Genomic DNA, 18,057 nt, shown 5'->3' with positions numbered 1-18,057 from the left:
TCTGGGCAGCCGGCTGAGCCCCAGCATCACCGGCGAGGGGATTCGGTGAGTGTGGAGGCTGGTCCTGTGGCAGAGACCCCATATCTATCCCTCACCTGTGTCAGCTTTCCTCCCAATACTAGGGCAACTTTGTTTTCAGCAGAAAGCACTTAATATTGACACTTTTAATGAGACAGAGTTGCTTTTTAACTGTCTTCTCTTGGATGACCATTCTATCAACCTCACAGGCTGCCCCCTCGCCCCTTGGCCAGGAGAGATGCGAGTTGCTCTGGGCTGCTTGCAGCTTCTCCTGAGGATACTTGCATCAGCTGGCTCTGGGCACTGCAGCCTGGCACCTTCTGATCCAGGGTGGGCCTCCAGTCTCTTGGCTTTGGGGAACTGCTGTCCACTTCTCATGTCCCTGGTCACTGCTGTGGCTGCGGTGAGGAGGGCTCCTCAACCTGATGCCAGCTGCTCCTGGCCCACTTATCTACCCAGTCTTTCCACACCTGCTCTGTATTCAGGGGTTTTGGCTGTTTTACCAAAGGTGTGTGGGATTCTGTGATCCACCCTCAAGCCCAACACCTACATTCTCAGATGCCTCTCCAGGCAGGGCATGGGTTCTGGCACTGGATGGAACACAAGGTTCTTCTAAGAGGCATGAAGGCTTCCAGGTGCCTTCTCAACTTGCCTGGTTTTTGCAACATCTTGCTGCTCCTAGGACTGGTGAAGGTGGAGGGACTGAGGGGACACTCTGGTCCCCCTTCTGGGACCCAGTCAGTTTCCACACCATCCTCCTCTTGCTGACCTCCCTGTGTGGAAGAAAGTCCCTCTCAATCTCATCCTGCACTTCCCCAGTGATGCAGCTTATGATGAAAATCTCTCTATTCAGTACTGCACGCTTAACTCACTACTGTCCCTTTTTTTTAGTTTTAACATAATTATAGGTTCATAGGAAGTTGGAAAGATGGTAGAGTGGTTGTGTGCCCTTCCCAGCTTCCCCCAGTGATTGCATCCTATAGCGCAATGGCACGCCTGAACCAGGACGCTGGGGCTGGCATGATGAGGACTTAGTTCCTTGCCTCTCATCGTGGGGTGATTCACGGAACCTCCACCCAAATCAAGAAGCAGAACTGCTCTCTCTTCACAGACAACCCCTGCACTCACTGTTTATGATGACAACCACCCTCTAACCCCAGACCATCCCTCACTCCAGAGACCAGTTGTTTTTACCCCATTGCTACAGTTTCTGTCTCGCTACATATTAAAACTCAGTTTGGAAATGCTTAGGAAGCAGTTTTTTCTCTCAAGTGCTGGATCTCCCGAGGCTCTCAGGCTTCCAAATGTGCTCATCCTGTATGAATGCAGGTGTCGGCCCTGCCTTCCCCACAGGGGCAAGGAAAGCCCGGGCATTCGAGGATGGAGGATGTGGGACCCCAGCCTGCACAACGGAAATCCTTTCTGCAGTGTTTCAGAGCACTCACCTAGACCTGGAATCCAAGCCCTGGCCTTCTGCTTCTGGACTTGCAACCACTGACTGGAACCTGGTTTCCTTTACTCCTGTGAAGGTGCAGGAGCACCTCACTCCCTCAGAAGCCCTTCTCGGGGCTGCAGCCTGAGCCCCTGAAGGAAGACTTTCTCACCCAGGCCCTTCAGGGCTCTACAAAGTGGACCCTGTTTCAGGGCAGGGCATGATAAGTATAGATTTCAAAGTTGAAGATAGATCTTCTACTTCTTTTCACATGGTTTCATTTCTATAAATCTCATTTGAATTTCTTTCTGCCACCGCAGAAGTAGACACCATTAGCCCACCTCCATTTCAGGACCATGGAAAGCACAGAAAGGCAGCTCCCAGCTCGACTCTAGTGACAGGACACAGACGGTGGTTGCCGGGGCAGGGAGGGGCCTGAGGCAGTGATGGAAACATTCTACCCCTCAGTCATGGTGCTGGCTATGTGGCTGAGTTTACTTGTCAAAACTCAAACTTGACACCTAAAATAGATGAATTTCACTGTGTATAAATTATACCACAAGCTGATGGGGAAAAAAAAAAAGTTTGGGAGGGACTAGGAGGACATCCAGGGGTGGCCACGAGGAGAGGGAGGAGGAGCAGCTTGGTAGGCAGGCAGAGCATGGGCAAGGCAGGCTTTGGGGAAGCAGGCCTCGAACGTTTCAGTGACTTCACTTGCTTCTCAGGAGGGCACCCACAGAGCTTCTTGCTCCCAGGTAAACCCTGGCATTCTTCATCTACCAACCAATCTTCTGTCAAATCCAGCAGGAGTCACATATCCCAGGAGGCCTGTGTGTGCACATGTGTGTTTGCATGTTCAGTGTTGTGTGTGAGGGGAGGGCTGGGGCTTGGAGTTTAGACTGGGGTTATGGAGCAAAAAGCAGGGCTCTAAGCTGGAGGAGAGAGATACATAGGCCACTAGTGGAAAATGTAGACATCCTGATGGAAGAAAAGGAATAGAGCTCCCTCCAGGGATGAAACGAGTTGGAGATGTCCCTCAATAAAGCCCAATAAAGGTGTAGGTGAGACCAGCAAGTAGGTGTAAAGTTACAGGGAGAGGGTGACAGGCAAGTCACAGAGTGAGAAGATACCCGCAGTGCACAGACTGACAAGGGACTGCAATCCTGAATGTATTCCAAGACCTTCATATCAATAAAAATACAAAGAAGACACAGAGCCCAGGGGGAAAGCAGGAGATTTTAACAGACACCTCACAAGGAGCTTATGCAACTACCAATAAACTTATGAAAAGGTGCCCCGCCTCATTGTGATAACTGCAGAAATGCACATTGAAACCACAGTGAAATGCTGCTGCATAGCTAGCATGGCTGAAATGAAAGTCTGACAATACTAAGAGTTGACACTGGTGTAGAGTAACCAGAAGGCCCCTGTGTGGTAGGAGTGCAGATAGGCACATCACTTGGAAGCATGTTTGGCAATAGCAGCAAAGTAGAGCTGCGCATGGATCCAGCAGTTTCTCTCCAGGCTCTATACCTGATAGTTCTGTATTTATGTGACTACATACCTTAAAGCCACTGGGCCCAGCACTCTAATAGAAAAGCAGGTGCCCTGATCCTGCCAGCTGCCCTGAGAGAGTAGGTAAGCACTTGATAAGTTTTAAAAGAGTGAGACATTATTTTTCAATTAAATTGTCAAATATTAAAAATACAGAAAATCCACTGTGTTAGGGAAGGAGTCGTCATCCTCTGTTAGTGCCATTAATTGGTATATCCTTTGGGAGGACCACTAAACACTGGGGATCAGGGTCTGATGTGGGGCCTGTGTGCACCAGCAATTCCACTTAATGACCAAGATACACCCATAGGAGGAAGCAAGTTCCTTATACAGGTGACTTTGGGCCTCCTTGCTCTGTTCTGAAATCCTGTTTTATGTTATCCATGGATTTTCACTCTTTCCACATTCAGCTGAGAACCAGCTGGGTGCATTCTAGGAAGAACGCTTATGTGACATGCACTGAATCCCTGACTTGCTCTGGAGGGCGATGGCATATTCCATGACACCCCTCGGGCATGCTTCAGCCCTGCATTTGTTCAAGTCTTCTGTATGGACCCCATCTTAGTCCATTCAGGCTGCTATAACAAAATACCTTAAACAGGGTGACTATAAACAGCAGAAATTTATTTCTCACAGTTCTGGAAGCTGGGAAGTCCAAGATCAAGGAGCTAGCAGTTATGGTGTCACATGAAGTCTTCCTGCTTCATAGAAGGTGTCTTCTTGCTGTCCTCACATGGTGGTAAAAGGGACCAGGCAGCTCCCTGAAGTTGCTTTTATAAGGGTACAAATCACATTCACGATGACTCCACCCCCATGGTCTCATCACTTCTCAAAGGCCCCACCTCCTAAGCCATCACGTTGGTGATTAGGTTTAAACATATGAATTTGGGAGGGGTAGCATAAACATTCAGATCGTAGCAGTCCCTTAATGCAGGGGTCCCCAACCCCTGGGCCACAGACTGGTACTGGTCCATGGCCCATTAGGAACCAGGCTGCACAGCAGGAGGTGAGTGGCACGGGAGCCAGCATTACCCCCTGAGCTCCGCCTCCTGCCAGATCATTAGATTCTTGGCATTAGATTCTCATGGGAGTTTCGAGCCCTATTGTGGACTGTGCATGCGAAGGATCTAGGTTTCATGCTCCTTATGAGAATCCAATGTCTGATGATCTGCGGTGGAACAGTTTCATCCTGAAACCATCTCCCCTCTCCCCATCTGTGGAAAATCTGTCTTCCACAAAACCGGTCTTTGGTGTCATGAAGGTTGTAGATCACTGCCTTAATGGGATTTTGTCATCTACTGTCTAAGAAATCACATCTTTGGTTAGGTTTATTTCTAGGTATATATAAGTTTGGTTGCTACTGCAAATGGGCTTTCAATTTCTAAAAAAAATTTTAATTAGTTATTATTAGTCAATAGAAATGTTATTGATTTTTGGAGTTGATCTTGTACCTTATTTGTACTTACCGTGTTCAGGGCACCACTCTAAGTTCTTCGCATGTATAAACTTAATTAACAACACCTTGGGGTATGTACTAATGATATTTCTAATCTACAACTGTGAAAAAGAGGCCACAGAAGGGTTGCCTCCTTGTAGAATCTGTTAGATTTTCTGGATATGCGACTATATTGCCTATAAATAATGACAATTATTTCTCTCCCTTTCCAAAACCTGTGCTTATTCTTTTTTCTTGTTAACTTGCATCCACTCAAGCTGATATGGAGTAGTACCAGCAGGAGCACATACCCTTGCACACCTCCTCCCTCCAGCGGGCATTGTGCTCCTGTTCCCAGAGTACGACGTTCGCTGCGGATTTCTGGTAGAAGTTCTACTCAATGGAAGAAGATAACATCTATACGTGGTTCACCACAAATGCTTACTGTGAATGAGTTTTGGATCTCACCAATTTTTTTTTCATCATTGATTGAGATAAATATGTGGCTTTTCTCCAGTCTATTAATGAAGTGAATGACATTGTGACTTTTCCCATGTGAAATTATCCTTACAGTTTTGGGCTTTTGATTTTTGGAGTTGATCTTGTACCTTATTTGTACTTACCATAGGTAAGTTTTCTTTACTTGGTGTTTTCTTTAAAGCACTGCTGAACTTGACTTGCTAATGTTTCATTTGGGATTATGCCCATCTGTTTATATATAAGATCAGCTGTACTTTCTTATGGTGTCCTTGATTTGGGTTTTCTAACAGGTTTGTGCTTATTTTAGAAACGACTCAGCCATAAGGAACAAAAACAAATAACAAAATCTTTCAGCAGCATCTGAGATGAGAAGTGTAGAGGCAGAGGCTGCTTACATGTCTTTAGGCATCCGTTCAGGCCTGGACCATCATCTTTCATCCATGGTTGCAAGGCGACCAGCTCAGCGCCAGACATTGTGTCCATGGCAAGGGGCTGGGGCTGGAGACACATCAAATGGCCTAATGCCTTTGGCCAGTAAGGTGGAGGCTTTCCCTGAACCTCCCAGAACATTTCTGCTTGTGTTTCACAGGCCAGAACTGTCATATAGGAACCTCTACCTGCAAAGAAGACAGGAAAAGTATTTCATTTTTCCAGCCTCTCTTGGTGGAGATAAAAAGGCATGAAGGACCAAAAGTGAGATTGAGGGTGTTACCCAGCAGTACTGGTCACAGCCTGCTTCTCATGGTGTCCTTTATTTTTTCCACATTCTGAAACAGTGGCATGAGATAGCTTGGTAGAATATTCCTACAAACCCATCTCATCATGATGTTATTTTACAGATAAATCATCAGTTACACTTTTAGTGTATTTTAAGCTTATTGAGCTTTTCAAATTGTCTACTTTTTCTTGGGCTGATTTTGATGATTTATATTTTCCTAGAAAATTGGCTATTTAATTAGGCATTAACAATATAATAATAATAATTGTACATAGCATGTTCTTACAATTCTAAAAATTCTCCTTATTACCTAAACTTGAATTCCATTTTCCGGGTATGAATTTGTGTGCCCCTCCCTCCCGTTTCTCTCTGTCTTTCTCTCTCTTTTATGAAGATTGGCCAATTGCCAATTTTGTGAGTCTTTTCAAAAGAATAAGCTTTGGGTTTTCCTGATAAACACTAATGAAATTTAAAAATACAAAGGCATGTTCTGCTTTTCAGTTTATTAATTTTATCCTTCCTTTTTCACCATTTTTGCTGTTGCTATTCTTCTTCTAGAGTTCAGGGTTTATGACTTAGTTCATCTATTTTCATTCTTATTAGGAAATATCTCTAAACACTGAAAAGTAATGAGAACAAGATAATGAATACTTACCACTACAATTTGACAAATTTAACAAATTTAGTATTTTGGCACAATTTATTTGAGATTTTTTTAAAAATTACACTTAAGCTCTTTTTGCTCTTCTCCAATCTCTCTCCCCACAACTCACCTCTTTTGCTAACTGCCATCCAATTGTACACTTTCACTAAACGTGCATGTGTCTCTAAACAATGTGTGGAATTGTTTTACATTCATTAAAACTTTACATATCACACTGTAAATCTTGTTTGTTAACTTGTTTGTTAACGTTTTTTCTACCAGCGTTAGATTTTTGAGATATATCAATGAAAAGGTATTTTACTCGTGTTCATTGCTGCATGAAAATCCCACAGTTGGTGATTCACATACCCAGTTTCCTGCTGATGAACATTTAGGTTGTTTTCATGTTATTACTGTTATTTTTAATCATTGCAAATAGCAAACATCCTTGAATATTTCTCCTCCTACACATACTTCAGAGGTTCTCTAGGCTGGATACTTAGAAGTGGAATTTCTAGGCCATGAGCTATGTGTATCTTCAGCTTTACTAGAAAATACCAAATTGTTCTCCAAAGTGGCTGTGCCAGTTTAAACTCCACCAGCAGGCACCAGAGTTCCCACTCCTCCACATTCCACCAACACTTGCTTACTGTCACACTTTATACATTTTGCAGAGGTGATGGGTATGGAATAACATCTTATGATAGTTTTAATATGCATTTCCTGTGTTTTAATGGGCTTCATTATGTTTTCATGTGTGTTTTTTTTTTTGTCATTTAGATTTCTTCTCCTCTGAATTGCCTGTTTCTAGTCTCTGCTTATTTTTCTGTGCAGATTTTTGTCTTTTTCCTGCTGAGTTGTAGGAGTTCTTCTGTCAGCTGGGGACTAAGTCTCCGTTGGTTTTGGACATTGCATGTGTCTTCTTCCTTCTGGGGCATATCTGTTTGCTTTGTCATTGGTGTCTCTTATCACCTAAAAGCTTCCATTTTAATGTAGTAAAATTAATTAATCTTATCCTTTATGTCTTGTTCAAGAAGTTTTTCCCTACAACAATGTCACTAAGATATTTTCTCATTTGATTCCTCTAATGTTAAACATGTTTCAAATTTAGGCACTTAATCCATTTAGAATTTATTCTTGTGCATGGTGTGATATAGGGGAATGAATTTTTAAATTTCCATCTAAATAGACAATTTCCCAGAACCATTTACATAAAAGTCTGTTGTTTCACTGACAATTTATTATGGCATCTCTGTGGCATACCAGTGTTCTCATCTAGGATCAGAGCTGTTTTACACTACTTCATTAATTTTTTTAACAAAAATTCCTACTATGATACCAAACTGTCTTTAATTATTGTGCTTTCCTAATAAGTCTACATGTTTGGTAGAGAATGTCTTCCTCTACCTTATACACTTCCATGGACTTTTACTTTTCCATATGAATTTTTGGGTTCATTTTTGTTATATTTTATTCAGCATTTTTTGCTTTTGCAGTTGAAGGCTTATCCATTATATTTTCTTTCTGATTAATGCTGATATTTAGAAAAGTTTGGATTTTTCTCTGCCAGCGTAGTAACAGTTCTTAAAAATATTTTAGAAGTTTTTCAACTTCTCTTGGATTTTTAGGTACAAAACAGTGTCACTGCAAATAATTATAAAAGGCAGGTAATAATTAATGAGTATACATATATCAAGACATCATTGTCTCAATATAATTTTTATTTGTTATTTTAAAAGTATAAATAAACAAATATTTAAAAATAAGCAAATCATTGATTAGTGAGAGCTAAGGACATGGTGGAATCCTTCATGTATTTGTCACAAGAACTTCAAGCCTACAATTCTCCCCCATCTTACAGATGAGAACACAGAGACAGAGGGTGAATAAGTGACCTCCCAAGGTCACCAGTTAGTAACATGGTGAGGGTGGCATCAGTCTTCCAGCTCCCCCCATCAGCCACCACACCACACTGCCTCCCAATAGAGCTGTACTTCTTACTTTTATTATTTATATCTTCCTTGTATTATTGAACCAGGTTCTGTCTTGTTAGACGACCTTACCTCTTACTTCACAAAGAAAATACAAGTCCCTATAAGTTTTTGCAGGGTTCTTCTTCCCCCTGATACCAACTCTCCAATTCTTCTATACTAACTTGGAATTCAACAATTCAGTTCCTATGCTAACTACCCAGAGTTAGCCTTGGGCTCCACCAATTGAAGGGCCCAGTCCCACATGACTACCCTTTCTGTAGATGCCAGCCACAAATGGGTTACCCTCTTCTGCCTAGGCAACTGCAAATTTGGGGATTCCCACAGCCCTCTCCCCTTAGGTTCAAGAGTCTACTAGAACCACTCACAGTGCTGCACTCACCATTCCTGGCTTGTGATAAAGACGGCAACTCAGGAACAGCCGGATGGGAGAGATGCATATGGCAAAGCCTTGGAAGGGGTGCGGTGTTTCCACACCCTTGCTGGACACACACTTCCCAGCACTTCCATGTGTTCACCAACCTGGAAGCTCTCCAAACCCCATTGTTTAGGGGGCTTTATGGAGGCCTTGTTACATGGGCATGATTGATGAAATAATTGACCATGGATAATTGCTGTCAATTTCTAGCCTCTTTCCCCTTCCTGGAAGTTGTGGGGTGGTTCTGAAATTCCCAATCCTCTAGTCATGGTTTGGTCTTTCTGGTGATCAGCCCTGATCCTGAAGCTATGTAGGGGATCCCATCCACCAATCATCTCACTAGCTTACAAAAGACATTTTTTTTTAATTAATGAAATACTTCATGAATTTGCATGTCATATTTGCACAGAAGCCATGCTAATCTTCTCTGTATCATTCCAATTTTAGTATCTGTGCTGCCAAAGCAAGCACACAGAAGACATTCTTATCACTCAGGAGATTCCAAGTGTTTTAGGAACTCCATGCCAAGACAAAGACCAGATATTTATTTTTTATTATGCCACAGTCCTGCCACATCCCACTGACAAGGACGCTCACTTACGGTTTCACATTTAGTACATTCAGGGACTGCTCTCCTGTTATGACAGGCAAAGTGTTCTTTCACCTGCCTCAAACTGATTTTCTCACATGTGCTTTACACTGTAACAGTTAATTTTATGTATCAACTTGACTGGGCCACAGGGTTCCCAGATATTTGGTCAAACGTTATTCTGGGTGTTGCTGTGAGGGTGTTTTTAGATGAGATTAACATTTAAATATGTAGACTAAGTAAAGTGGATTGCCCTCTACAATTTAAGTGGGCCTTATCCCATCTATTGGAGGCCTGATCAGAGCAAAAAGGCAGACCAAATATGGGGCATTGGGTTTTTCCTGCCTTTGGACTAGAACTGAAACATCAGCTCTTCCTCAGTCTTGAGCCTGTCTGCATTTAGACTGGACCTACACCAGTGATTCTCCTGGGTTTTTAATTTGTCAACTCATCTTGCAGATTTTGGGACTTGTCAACTTCCATAATCACATGAGCTAACTCCTTATAATACATCTCTTTCTACTCTCTCTCTCTATTTGTTCCATTTCTCTGAAGAACCCTGGCTAATTTTTACCTGACCCAGGCACACATTATGGTAGGAAAAAGATACCAATTGCAATATCCCTTAACTCGCCCCTGACGGGATTGGACTAAAAGCACTGAATAATTTAATCAATAAATTTTAGCTATTTTAAATACGTAGAGATCTATACTCCCACCCCCCACTGCCAAATACAGAGAATACACATTTTTTGAACATTTATGAAATACTGACAGACAGTTGTGACCATTCCCTATACCACAAAGGAAACCTCAACTTGTTCCACTGAGTCACCGTCATAGGGTCTTCATTTAAAAATAATTATGTAATACAATTAGAACCTAATAGTGAAAGAATTCTTCCTTAAATCCCATGTGACCAGAAACTGAATTCCACATTACTAAATAACTCTTGGTTTAAAAAATAAATCTGAAAAATGTTAAAATGTCATAAATCAACAGTATAAAACTGTTGCAGTCAATTACCATTTAATGGGAAATTTATGATTTTAAGCAAAATTACCAGGAACCAAAAACATAGAAAAAAATTCATTAAACATTCACATAAAGACATTAGAAAATGAGAATCAAGGCAAAACTAAAGCAAGAAGGTAAAGGGCAGAAATCAGTGGAAGTGAGAACAGTGAGACCAGTGACACCAAAGCACAGTGAAATGGGAGAGGAAGAGAGAGTGGAAAAGCATATACTAATGGGACAAAGAGGGATTTGCTTTGGGCAATAGTAAAAGATCATGATAACTACTTGTGGATAAATTGGCAAGCCTAAATGATGTGAATGAATTTCTAAGAAAATAGAAAATGCAAAAATTGGCACAAAAAGAAATAGAAAATTTGAATAAGCCGATGATTGTTAGATAAATTGCAATCTAATAATTCTCCTTCCAATGAGCCCCCTGTCTAGACAGTTTTGTGGGAGATTTGTAACCAACTCTCAAGGGGTTATTAATTCCGTGTCAAAGAAAGTAAAGATTGTTCAGCTCATGTTAGGAAGCTGGTGTAACCTTGATCCCTAAACTAAATCTAAAAAGGAAAGAAGCTCATATTACTTACAAGTGTAAATGCAAAAGCTTAAGTAAAGTATTAGCTAACATAATGTAAATGTTTTAAAATTAAGTTGTAACCAGGTAGGGTTTATCTCAAGAATGCAAGGATGGTTCAAAATTAGAAAATATGTTACCATTATTTATGATTTATTAAAGAAGAAAATTTATATGATTATCTCAATAGATACAGATAAATTATTGATAAAATTCACCTATTTACAGTGATAATAATTACAATGGCAGCAACAATAATAACTTTATAACAATCTAGGAATAGAAAAGAACTTCCTTATCTTTTGTAAAGATTACATGTCAAAACACTATAATAAAGAGGAAACTTCAGACGCATCCTCTTAAAGATGGGCCCCAAGGCAGGGATGTGGCTATCATTGCTAGGGTTTATCACAGTGCAGGAGGGCTGGTGAATGCTAGGAGGAAAAAGGCAGATGTAAGAAGGGTGAGGATTGTAAAGAGAAGACCTAAAACTGTATTTATATCTGTGTAAATAAATATATGTCATTTTATTTAGAGACATTTTATTATATGTCATTTATGACATTATTTATATAAATCTATAAAAAACCAAAATCATCAAAATACAAACTTTGACACCTATTAAGAATTCAGCAAGGCTGATGGATACAAAACTTAATAAAACTCAATGGCATTTCTCCATACCAGTTAGAAAATATAATAAATTAGATATTATTCATGACAGCAATAAAATGCATAGTGTCTAGGAATTGCCTTAGCAAAGAGTACATAAAATTCTAGGGGAAAATGTTAAGTGAGACTTTCTTTGAAAGACCTAAAAAACAGAGACATTTAGTGTTCTTCAGTGTACATAACTTAACAGTATAAGGAAGTCAAGTGTCCTCAAATTAATAATATAAATAAAGTGCTATCTATAAATAAACTGCTATCACTTTGTAGATGGTGGTAGCGGAAGTACAGTTTTCTTTTTCTCCATATTCACCATATACAGTGGTAGCTTCTAGAAAGATTAAAAACTTCAAAGTAAAAAATAAAACCATAAGTGAATAAAAAATGATGTGGGAGAATTATGGCTGAGAGTTAGGGAAGGACTTCTTAAAACCCAGAAAGTAAAAATCACCAGGCCAAAGGGATGAATTTGTTTACATCAAAATCAAGGATTTCTGCCTGACAAAGGACACTTGAGACAAACTTAAGAGGCAGGTAATGGACTGGAGCAAGATATATTCAATGTCTGAAACAGAAAAGGGACTGCTATCTAGTGTAATATACACAGATACAGATATATCTCTGTAAATCACCAAGTGGAAGATTACAACTGTTTTAGAAAAGCAGACAAAGGATGAAAATAGGCAAAAACAGAAAGAAACTCCAAGTGCTCCCAAAGATGAAGAGAATAAACGATTTGTTGGAAAATGCAAATTAACACAGACGTGGGTCACTTTAGCCCATCAGAATAACAAAACACTGGGTATGCCAAGTGTTGGCATTGCTTCTTGGCATGGGTGCTGAGAGGCTGATATGTTGCAGCCACTGTCAACAAAGGGGGGCCTCTATAAATTAAGTGCATGCACACACCCTGGACAAGCTCTCCTGCAGCCAGTGGGGGACACCATGCAGATGCTGCCCTCAGCACTGCTGTGTAAGGAGCTGAAAGCAGCCAGGGTCCATCCAAAAATGACTGGATCAGAAAACTGGGGAGTGCACACCATAGAATAGATCATTTACCCATCAGAAGCCATGCAAGATGAAAAGACCTTAAAAACAACACAGAGTGAAAAAAGTGAGAAGCAGAATGAGCTCTAGAGCTCATTACTTAGCGTGGGCTTCAGATCAGGACCAGCAGCAACTACATCACCCAGGACCCTCTTAGGGGCTCAGGATCACAAAGCCCACCCAGACCTGCCTATCAGAATCTGCCTTTTAACAAGAGCCCAGGTCAGCAAAAATGTGAGAAGCACTTTTCTGACTAGATGTACACCTATCTAGAAAGCCACTGTAATCAGAATACAATGAGTTCAGCTTAGGAGTCAATTAATACCGCAGTGGGTAGAGACCAGAGGACCTATGTTGGAACTCCTGTAAGTCAAAGCCCATGTGCATTCAGCAAAAAAGGGAGGTTGCTGGAAAACTGGCTACCTATCAGAACAGGACCTTGGAAAGACACCTCCCACTGCATCCTACAGATATGCTGGATGTATTAAAAGTCACCTTTTCTTGCCTGGCCCTGAGACATTTCTGTCTGCCATCTGTGGTGCATGGAACTCTAGTGCTGAGTAAATGAACTGCTGGGTGGAGGCAGGGAGTAGAGCCGAGAAAAGAGGGTCATTTCTCTTTGTTTATCACTGTCTTTCTCTTTTACTGGGGCAATGGATGCATTCATAATTGTGCGTGATCCCATAAGGGTTGGAGCTCTTTCCTGGACCCAGGCAACAGCTGAGTTCACCACACTTCTCCATCCCAGGCACACCACCCACATGGAGCCTCTTATTTTAATGATTCCCTTTACCCTCCTATAACTGGCTCAAGTCTGGCTACTCACCACTCAGAAGTCAAAGCATGAGAAGTGTGGTCAAATGTTTGCAAATGTGAGAACAGCTGGGCTTATGCCTCAAAGGAGTCATCTCATCCTGCTGGGATGAGGGAGGGATTTAAGAAAAAAAACGTGTGAGAAACATGTGGGAGTGGTGAAAAGGAGAGCTGCACGTCTCGTTCCAGTGGTTATCTTGAGTAATCACCCATCAGGAGATCCAATTTGCAACATCCTGACTTTGGCCTTGTTGTAGTGGGCTCACTGTTTCTAACTCCCCTTGACTGGGAAGATTCCACACTGGGGTCTCTCTGCCTGATTTGTTTCAAAATTGGCCCCTGGAATTTTTAAGCAAGCACATAATTAGGTAAGTGAACATTGTTCACAGAAGTGCCTTGTGGAAAACGGAGAAAGAAAGAGTTTCAAAGTATGTTTCAAGACATAAGGCAAGAAAGAAAAAAAAGTTTTAAAATGCATTTGAGACTGGGATACTCAGTTAAAATTCCCCACTGTCAAATTCCATTCCATTTCTATGGAAAGTGGAGGAGACACAGTCAATCTGTCCACTTCCTGCTGCAAAGGGCTATAGTAGGGGTATCAGAATGGAATTATTTTACCTGGCATTGGAAATAGTCTTCAGCTACCAGACTCACAACAGGAACTTGCTGGAGCATTATGCTGTGAGGATCTAGGAGCTTCTGAGAAAGTCTGTCCTGCATCCCCATGCAAAGTACATAATAGTAATAAAGTCCACAGCAGCCAAAGAGGACAATGAGCAGAATACCAATTGTACTGTACATGAAAGTCCTTCATGCATTAGGAAGTTGACTAAACCATGCTTTTATGGGGTCCCGGGAGAGAACATTGATAGTAGAAATATGATTGTCCAATGCATGCATAGCTTGTGTTGTAATGAGAATAATCTGGTATATACATACAACATTTACTCTCATCAGTGCACAAGTGCTGCCTTGGGCTGCAGTCAGGATACCTAAAGCCATACAATTCTATAGGGCCACTTGTCTAATCTGTGAGGTTTCTTTTGTGAGAAGGGTGATGGCATGATGGGTGTTTTTAAAGGCAGTTGTTATATATTTTGCCAGGGCCTCTATTAATAATGCTATATATTTGGCTGCTGCCTGGGAGGAAAAGATGGCTAGTGAATAGAACCACTGGGAATGATCATTTTTTATGGCAGTGTCTAGTCTTTATGCTTTCCCAATCGGCAGGGAGAGTCTAGATGGGACAGGATACATCCTGGTAGGTAAGGGTGCCTGCAGGTGCATCTGCCAGTCCGGTTATAAGGTAAGGCCAACTATGAGGGCTTCAGGCCCACAGCCAAACCCAGGGGGAAGTACACACCCTGCTACAAAGACTGCTCTGATTTTGCCATCCTAGCCACATATTATGTCAGTTGAAGAGTTTTGTCACCTTGTTGAAGAGGTAACCATCTCATATCATGGATTGTCTTGCTGTTGGGGGTTTTGATGCATAGAGGGACTTGACCCCATTATCTGGATTTGCATCACTGTCACCCATCCTATGCCATCATGAGGTCCTATCCACTCTTTGGCTAGCTATTGGTCTGGCCCTTGGTTTTCCCAGGAATTTAGCAGCATCTTATCTCCTGGGTGAAAAAGATGAAGGGGCTCACCCATGGGGTAGGAGGACCTGGAAAGAGCAAATCATTTGTAGACTTCCTGAGAGAAGAGTTCTTCCTTTTCTTCCTTGGGGGTGAGTGACCAGTATCTGCAGCCACAGTGCCTGATCCAGTGAGACCTGCAAGCACAATTGCTGCTTCTCTGGAGGAGAAGTCACTTGAGCATTTAGCATGCAAAGCACATTTCATCGGAACAGACATTCCAGCATAGAGAAAAAACTGTCTTAATTCCCAGTCCCCCAGACAACATGCTAAACATTCCAATGTTTTGCATTCTAAAGGTTGTAAGACAAAAAACAAAAAACAGCCTTTGCCTCTAATCTTCCTGTAGCCCCAGTCATAGGTACAATCATTTTAATACTTTGCTTTTGTGGGTGTCAAGGACTAAATAAGTAGTCCCACTATCAACTAAGAAATCAATAATTTTGCTCCCCATTGTCAACAGTACCTGAGGCTCCTGTAGGGATATGATGATAGATTAACTAAACATGCATATTTAACAGGTTATAGGAGGAGCTATGAATATACATGCATATCGAATAAATATGCATGCAACATATGACTCTACTTTGGGTTGGAGACAACACTTGCCTGGTATGGTCTTAGGTCTTGTTTATAATTTAGTATCTTATTGCCATGAAGAGTCTGTTCTGCCACTCTTATAATATCTGTTTTAATGTTAATGCTAGTAAGTTTTGCCTAAATTCCAAAGTGTATGTGTCAGAGGGAAGGTATAGTGAGGTGTGTCTGACTCCCGCTTCCTATGGCCTGCACTAGTGTTTTGGGGTATATTTGAAATCTCTTTGGCCAAGAGAGGGAAGTCCATCCATCCTGTTGGAGGGCTTAGGATTTTTTGTTTATATTCCCCCTTTTTTGTCAAGGTATGCCAGAGGCAGCATAGATGGTCCAGCTTTTATTTTGTCCTATATTAATGCTGGGGTGGTATGGTACCTGCCCCAGGCCTATCATGCCTCTTGGTAGGATCCTTATGGCCAATGAACTTAGAGCCAAAAGACTTACAGCCAATTAAACAGTCTAGACCAGAGGAGAATGGAGGTGGGCAAGCACTCATTAACCTTAAAACCCCCCATAAGCAACATAAGAGCCAAAAACCAAAAACTAAAAGGCAAGCTTACAAAATTGACTTATATAAATTCTATGCATTGAGATACTGTAATCTGGGCTTGTAGCAATCAACTATCCAAAACAAAAGCATTTTGTTCAACTATTTGAGCATCTGTGTGCTTATCTTTTATTTGGAGGGTCTGAACTTATTTTGTCCCTCAAAACTGGTCCTTACAATCTCATATGATAGTCTCTGGGCCTAGTTTCAAACTTTGGAGGTAAGACAAAACATAATGATTAGCAATGTTTTAAATAAAAAGGTCATAATCCCTGCCTACTTTTGAGAATGACAGGAAAGGAAGCTCATAGGTAACTAAATGTTTAAATTATTTAGTATCAAGACATACAATAAATTATGTTATTCCACATGGAGGCAAAATTATTTAATGAATCTTAATGTTTTGAATACATGTCTTGAGAAAGTGGTTTACTTTGATTGTTGCCTTTGCCTAGATCTAAAGATGAGACTCTGGTTAACTTGACTTTGGTGTCTGATGCTGGCAGGAGTCACTGCCTTCTTTAGATGATGTATGTGCATCCAGAGGTCAAAGCCCTGTAACTTAACAGCATAACAATTAGTTAACACACCTGATAAGGACTTTTGTAAGGGGTTGGGGGTGGTAATGCTGGAGAACATGACCTGATTGGAAGCTCTACAAAGATTTTTCAACTTTGTGGTGATTAATTTTTAGCTTTGATAAACCCCAGCAAGAAGAAAGAGACTTAATTTCAGATTTGATTTTGAGGACATTTGTCAAAGATGTTAAAAGACTGAAAACATTTTATCAAAACAGAATAATAATAGTTATTGTAAAATAATAGTTACTCATTTAATCCAAGTGATAATTAAAAGACTTTAAAGGCAATACAGAAGGTTAAATGGACGCAAAAGCCTTAACCCTTTTAAATCTCAGTTTTTTAAGCAATCAAAAACCTAATAAAGACAGCATAGGAATTATCTCAATAAAAGGTAAAATCATGTTTCTTAAGCCAGTTACCAAAAAGGCAAAGAAAAACCTTCTGCAGTGTGACTGCTTCTACTTATGGGACGCCCATTTAATACACTGGAAGTCAAACTTGATGAAAAGCGTACTTGAATTAAGTCAGACACAATAAGAGTGTGTTCAAGGTTATGAGTACAGCAAGGGAATATATGACTCTGAGTAACTGCATGAGAAATTTCCAGATTACATTGAAAACTTAGACATATCATAATCAAGTTTTACTGGGGGAAAACATTGTTTTTATAGACCTCTAGGATAACGCATTTCAGCATCAGGCCACAACAGTTAGAACTGTAGGGGAAATAATTACAGGAGCTGATGGAAAAAATTGAAGGAGAGTTATAATCTCAGGCCTTTTCAAAGGGAGAAAAAGCTGAAAGCAGCAAGACACAACAAAAGGTGAACTTTTGAGATACGAATCTGAGATGTTTTCAGAAGAAACAGGTTATAGAATTAAAAAGCAAAATATCTTGTAATTTCATTAAAAGGAAATCAACACCTTTAGAAAACTTTGTTTTAACATAAGGAACCATTTTATATCAAATATCTTCTATCTGTTTAATTTCCCTGCATGGGATGCACATGTGGAAGAGTGACAAGGACCCGTTTGAACAGGGCACCGGCCAGTACACAGAACTAGCCCCTCTCAGGGCTCCAGACTTTTACAAAGACTAGACCTGGGCTTTGAAGAGGTTGTCATGAACACCATTGTCTCATCTCCTGAACAAATATAGGAGGCACTGGTCTTTAGAGTGGGGAGGTAAAACAGTTATTATTTGTCAATGAATCATGGCAGAGACAGCTAAATGTCTGCTGATATGCCTTTTCTCCTTCTTTCATAGTAATCAAATCTTGTGTTTAGC

The 18,057-nt window shown here is 40.9% G+C and overlaps 1 non-coding gene across 1 annotated transcript; it reads right to left on the bottom strand.

Annotated features, from left to right (window-relative positions):
- Window positions 1-9,053: 9,053 nt before the first annotated feature.
- LOC135268923 (U6 spliceosomal RNA) lies at window positions 9,054-9,160 on the bottom strand. The gene has a single exon (XR_010337263.1). It is a non-coding gene; the product is annotated as a U6 spliceosomal RNA (small nuclear RNA).
- Window positions 9,161-18,057: the final 8,897 nt, after the last annotated feature.

The sequence above is a fragment of the Aotus nancymaae genome, unplaced genomic scaffold, assembly GCF_030222135.1.
Source record: "Aotus nancymaae isolate 86718 unplaced genomic scaffold, 86718_ANA_hifiasm-v0.15.2.pri h1tg000046l, whole genome shotgun sequence".
NCBI lineage: Eukaryota > Metazoa > Chordata > Mammalia > Primates > Aotidae > Aotus > Aotus nancymaae.
The sequence above is the reverse complement of the archived record's forward strand: the minus strand, read 5'-3'. Positions and strand labels throughout refer to the sequence as shown.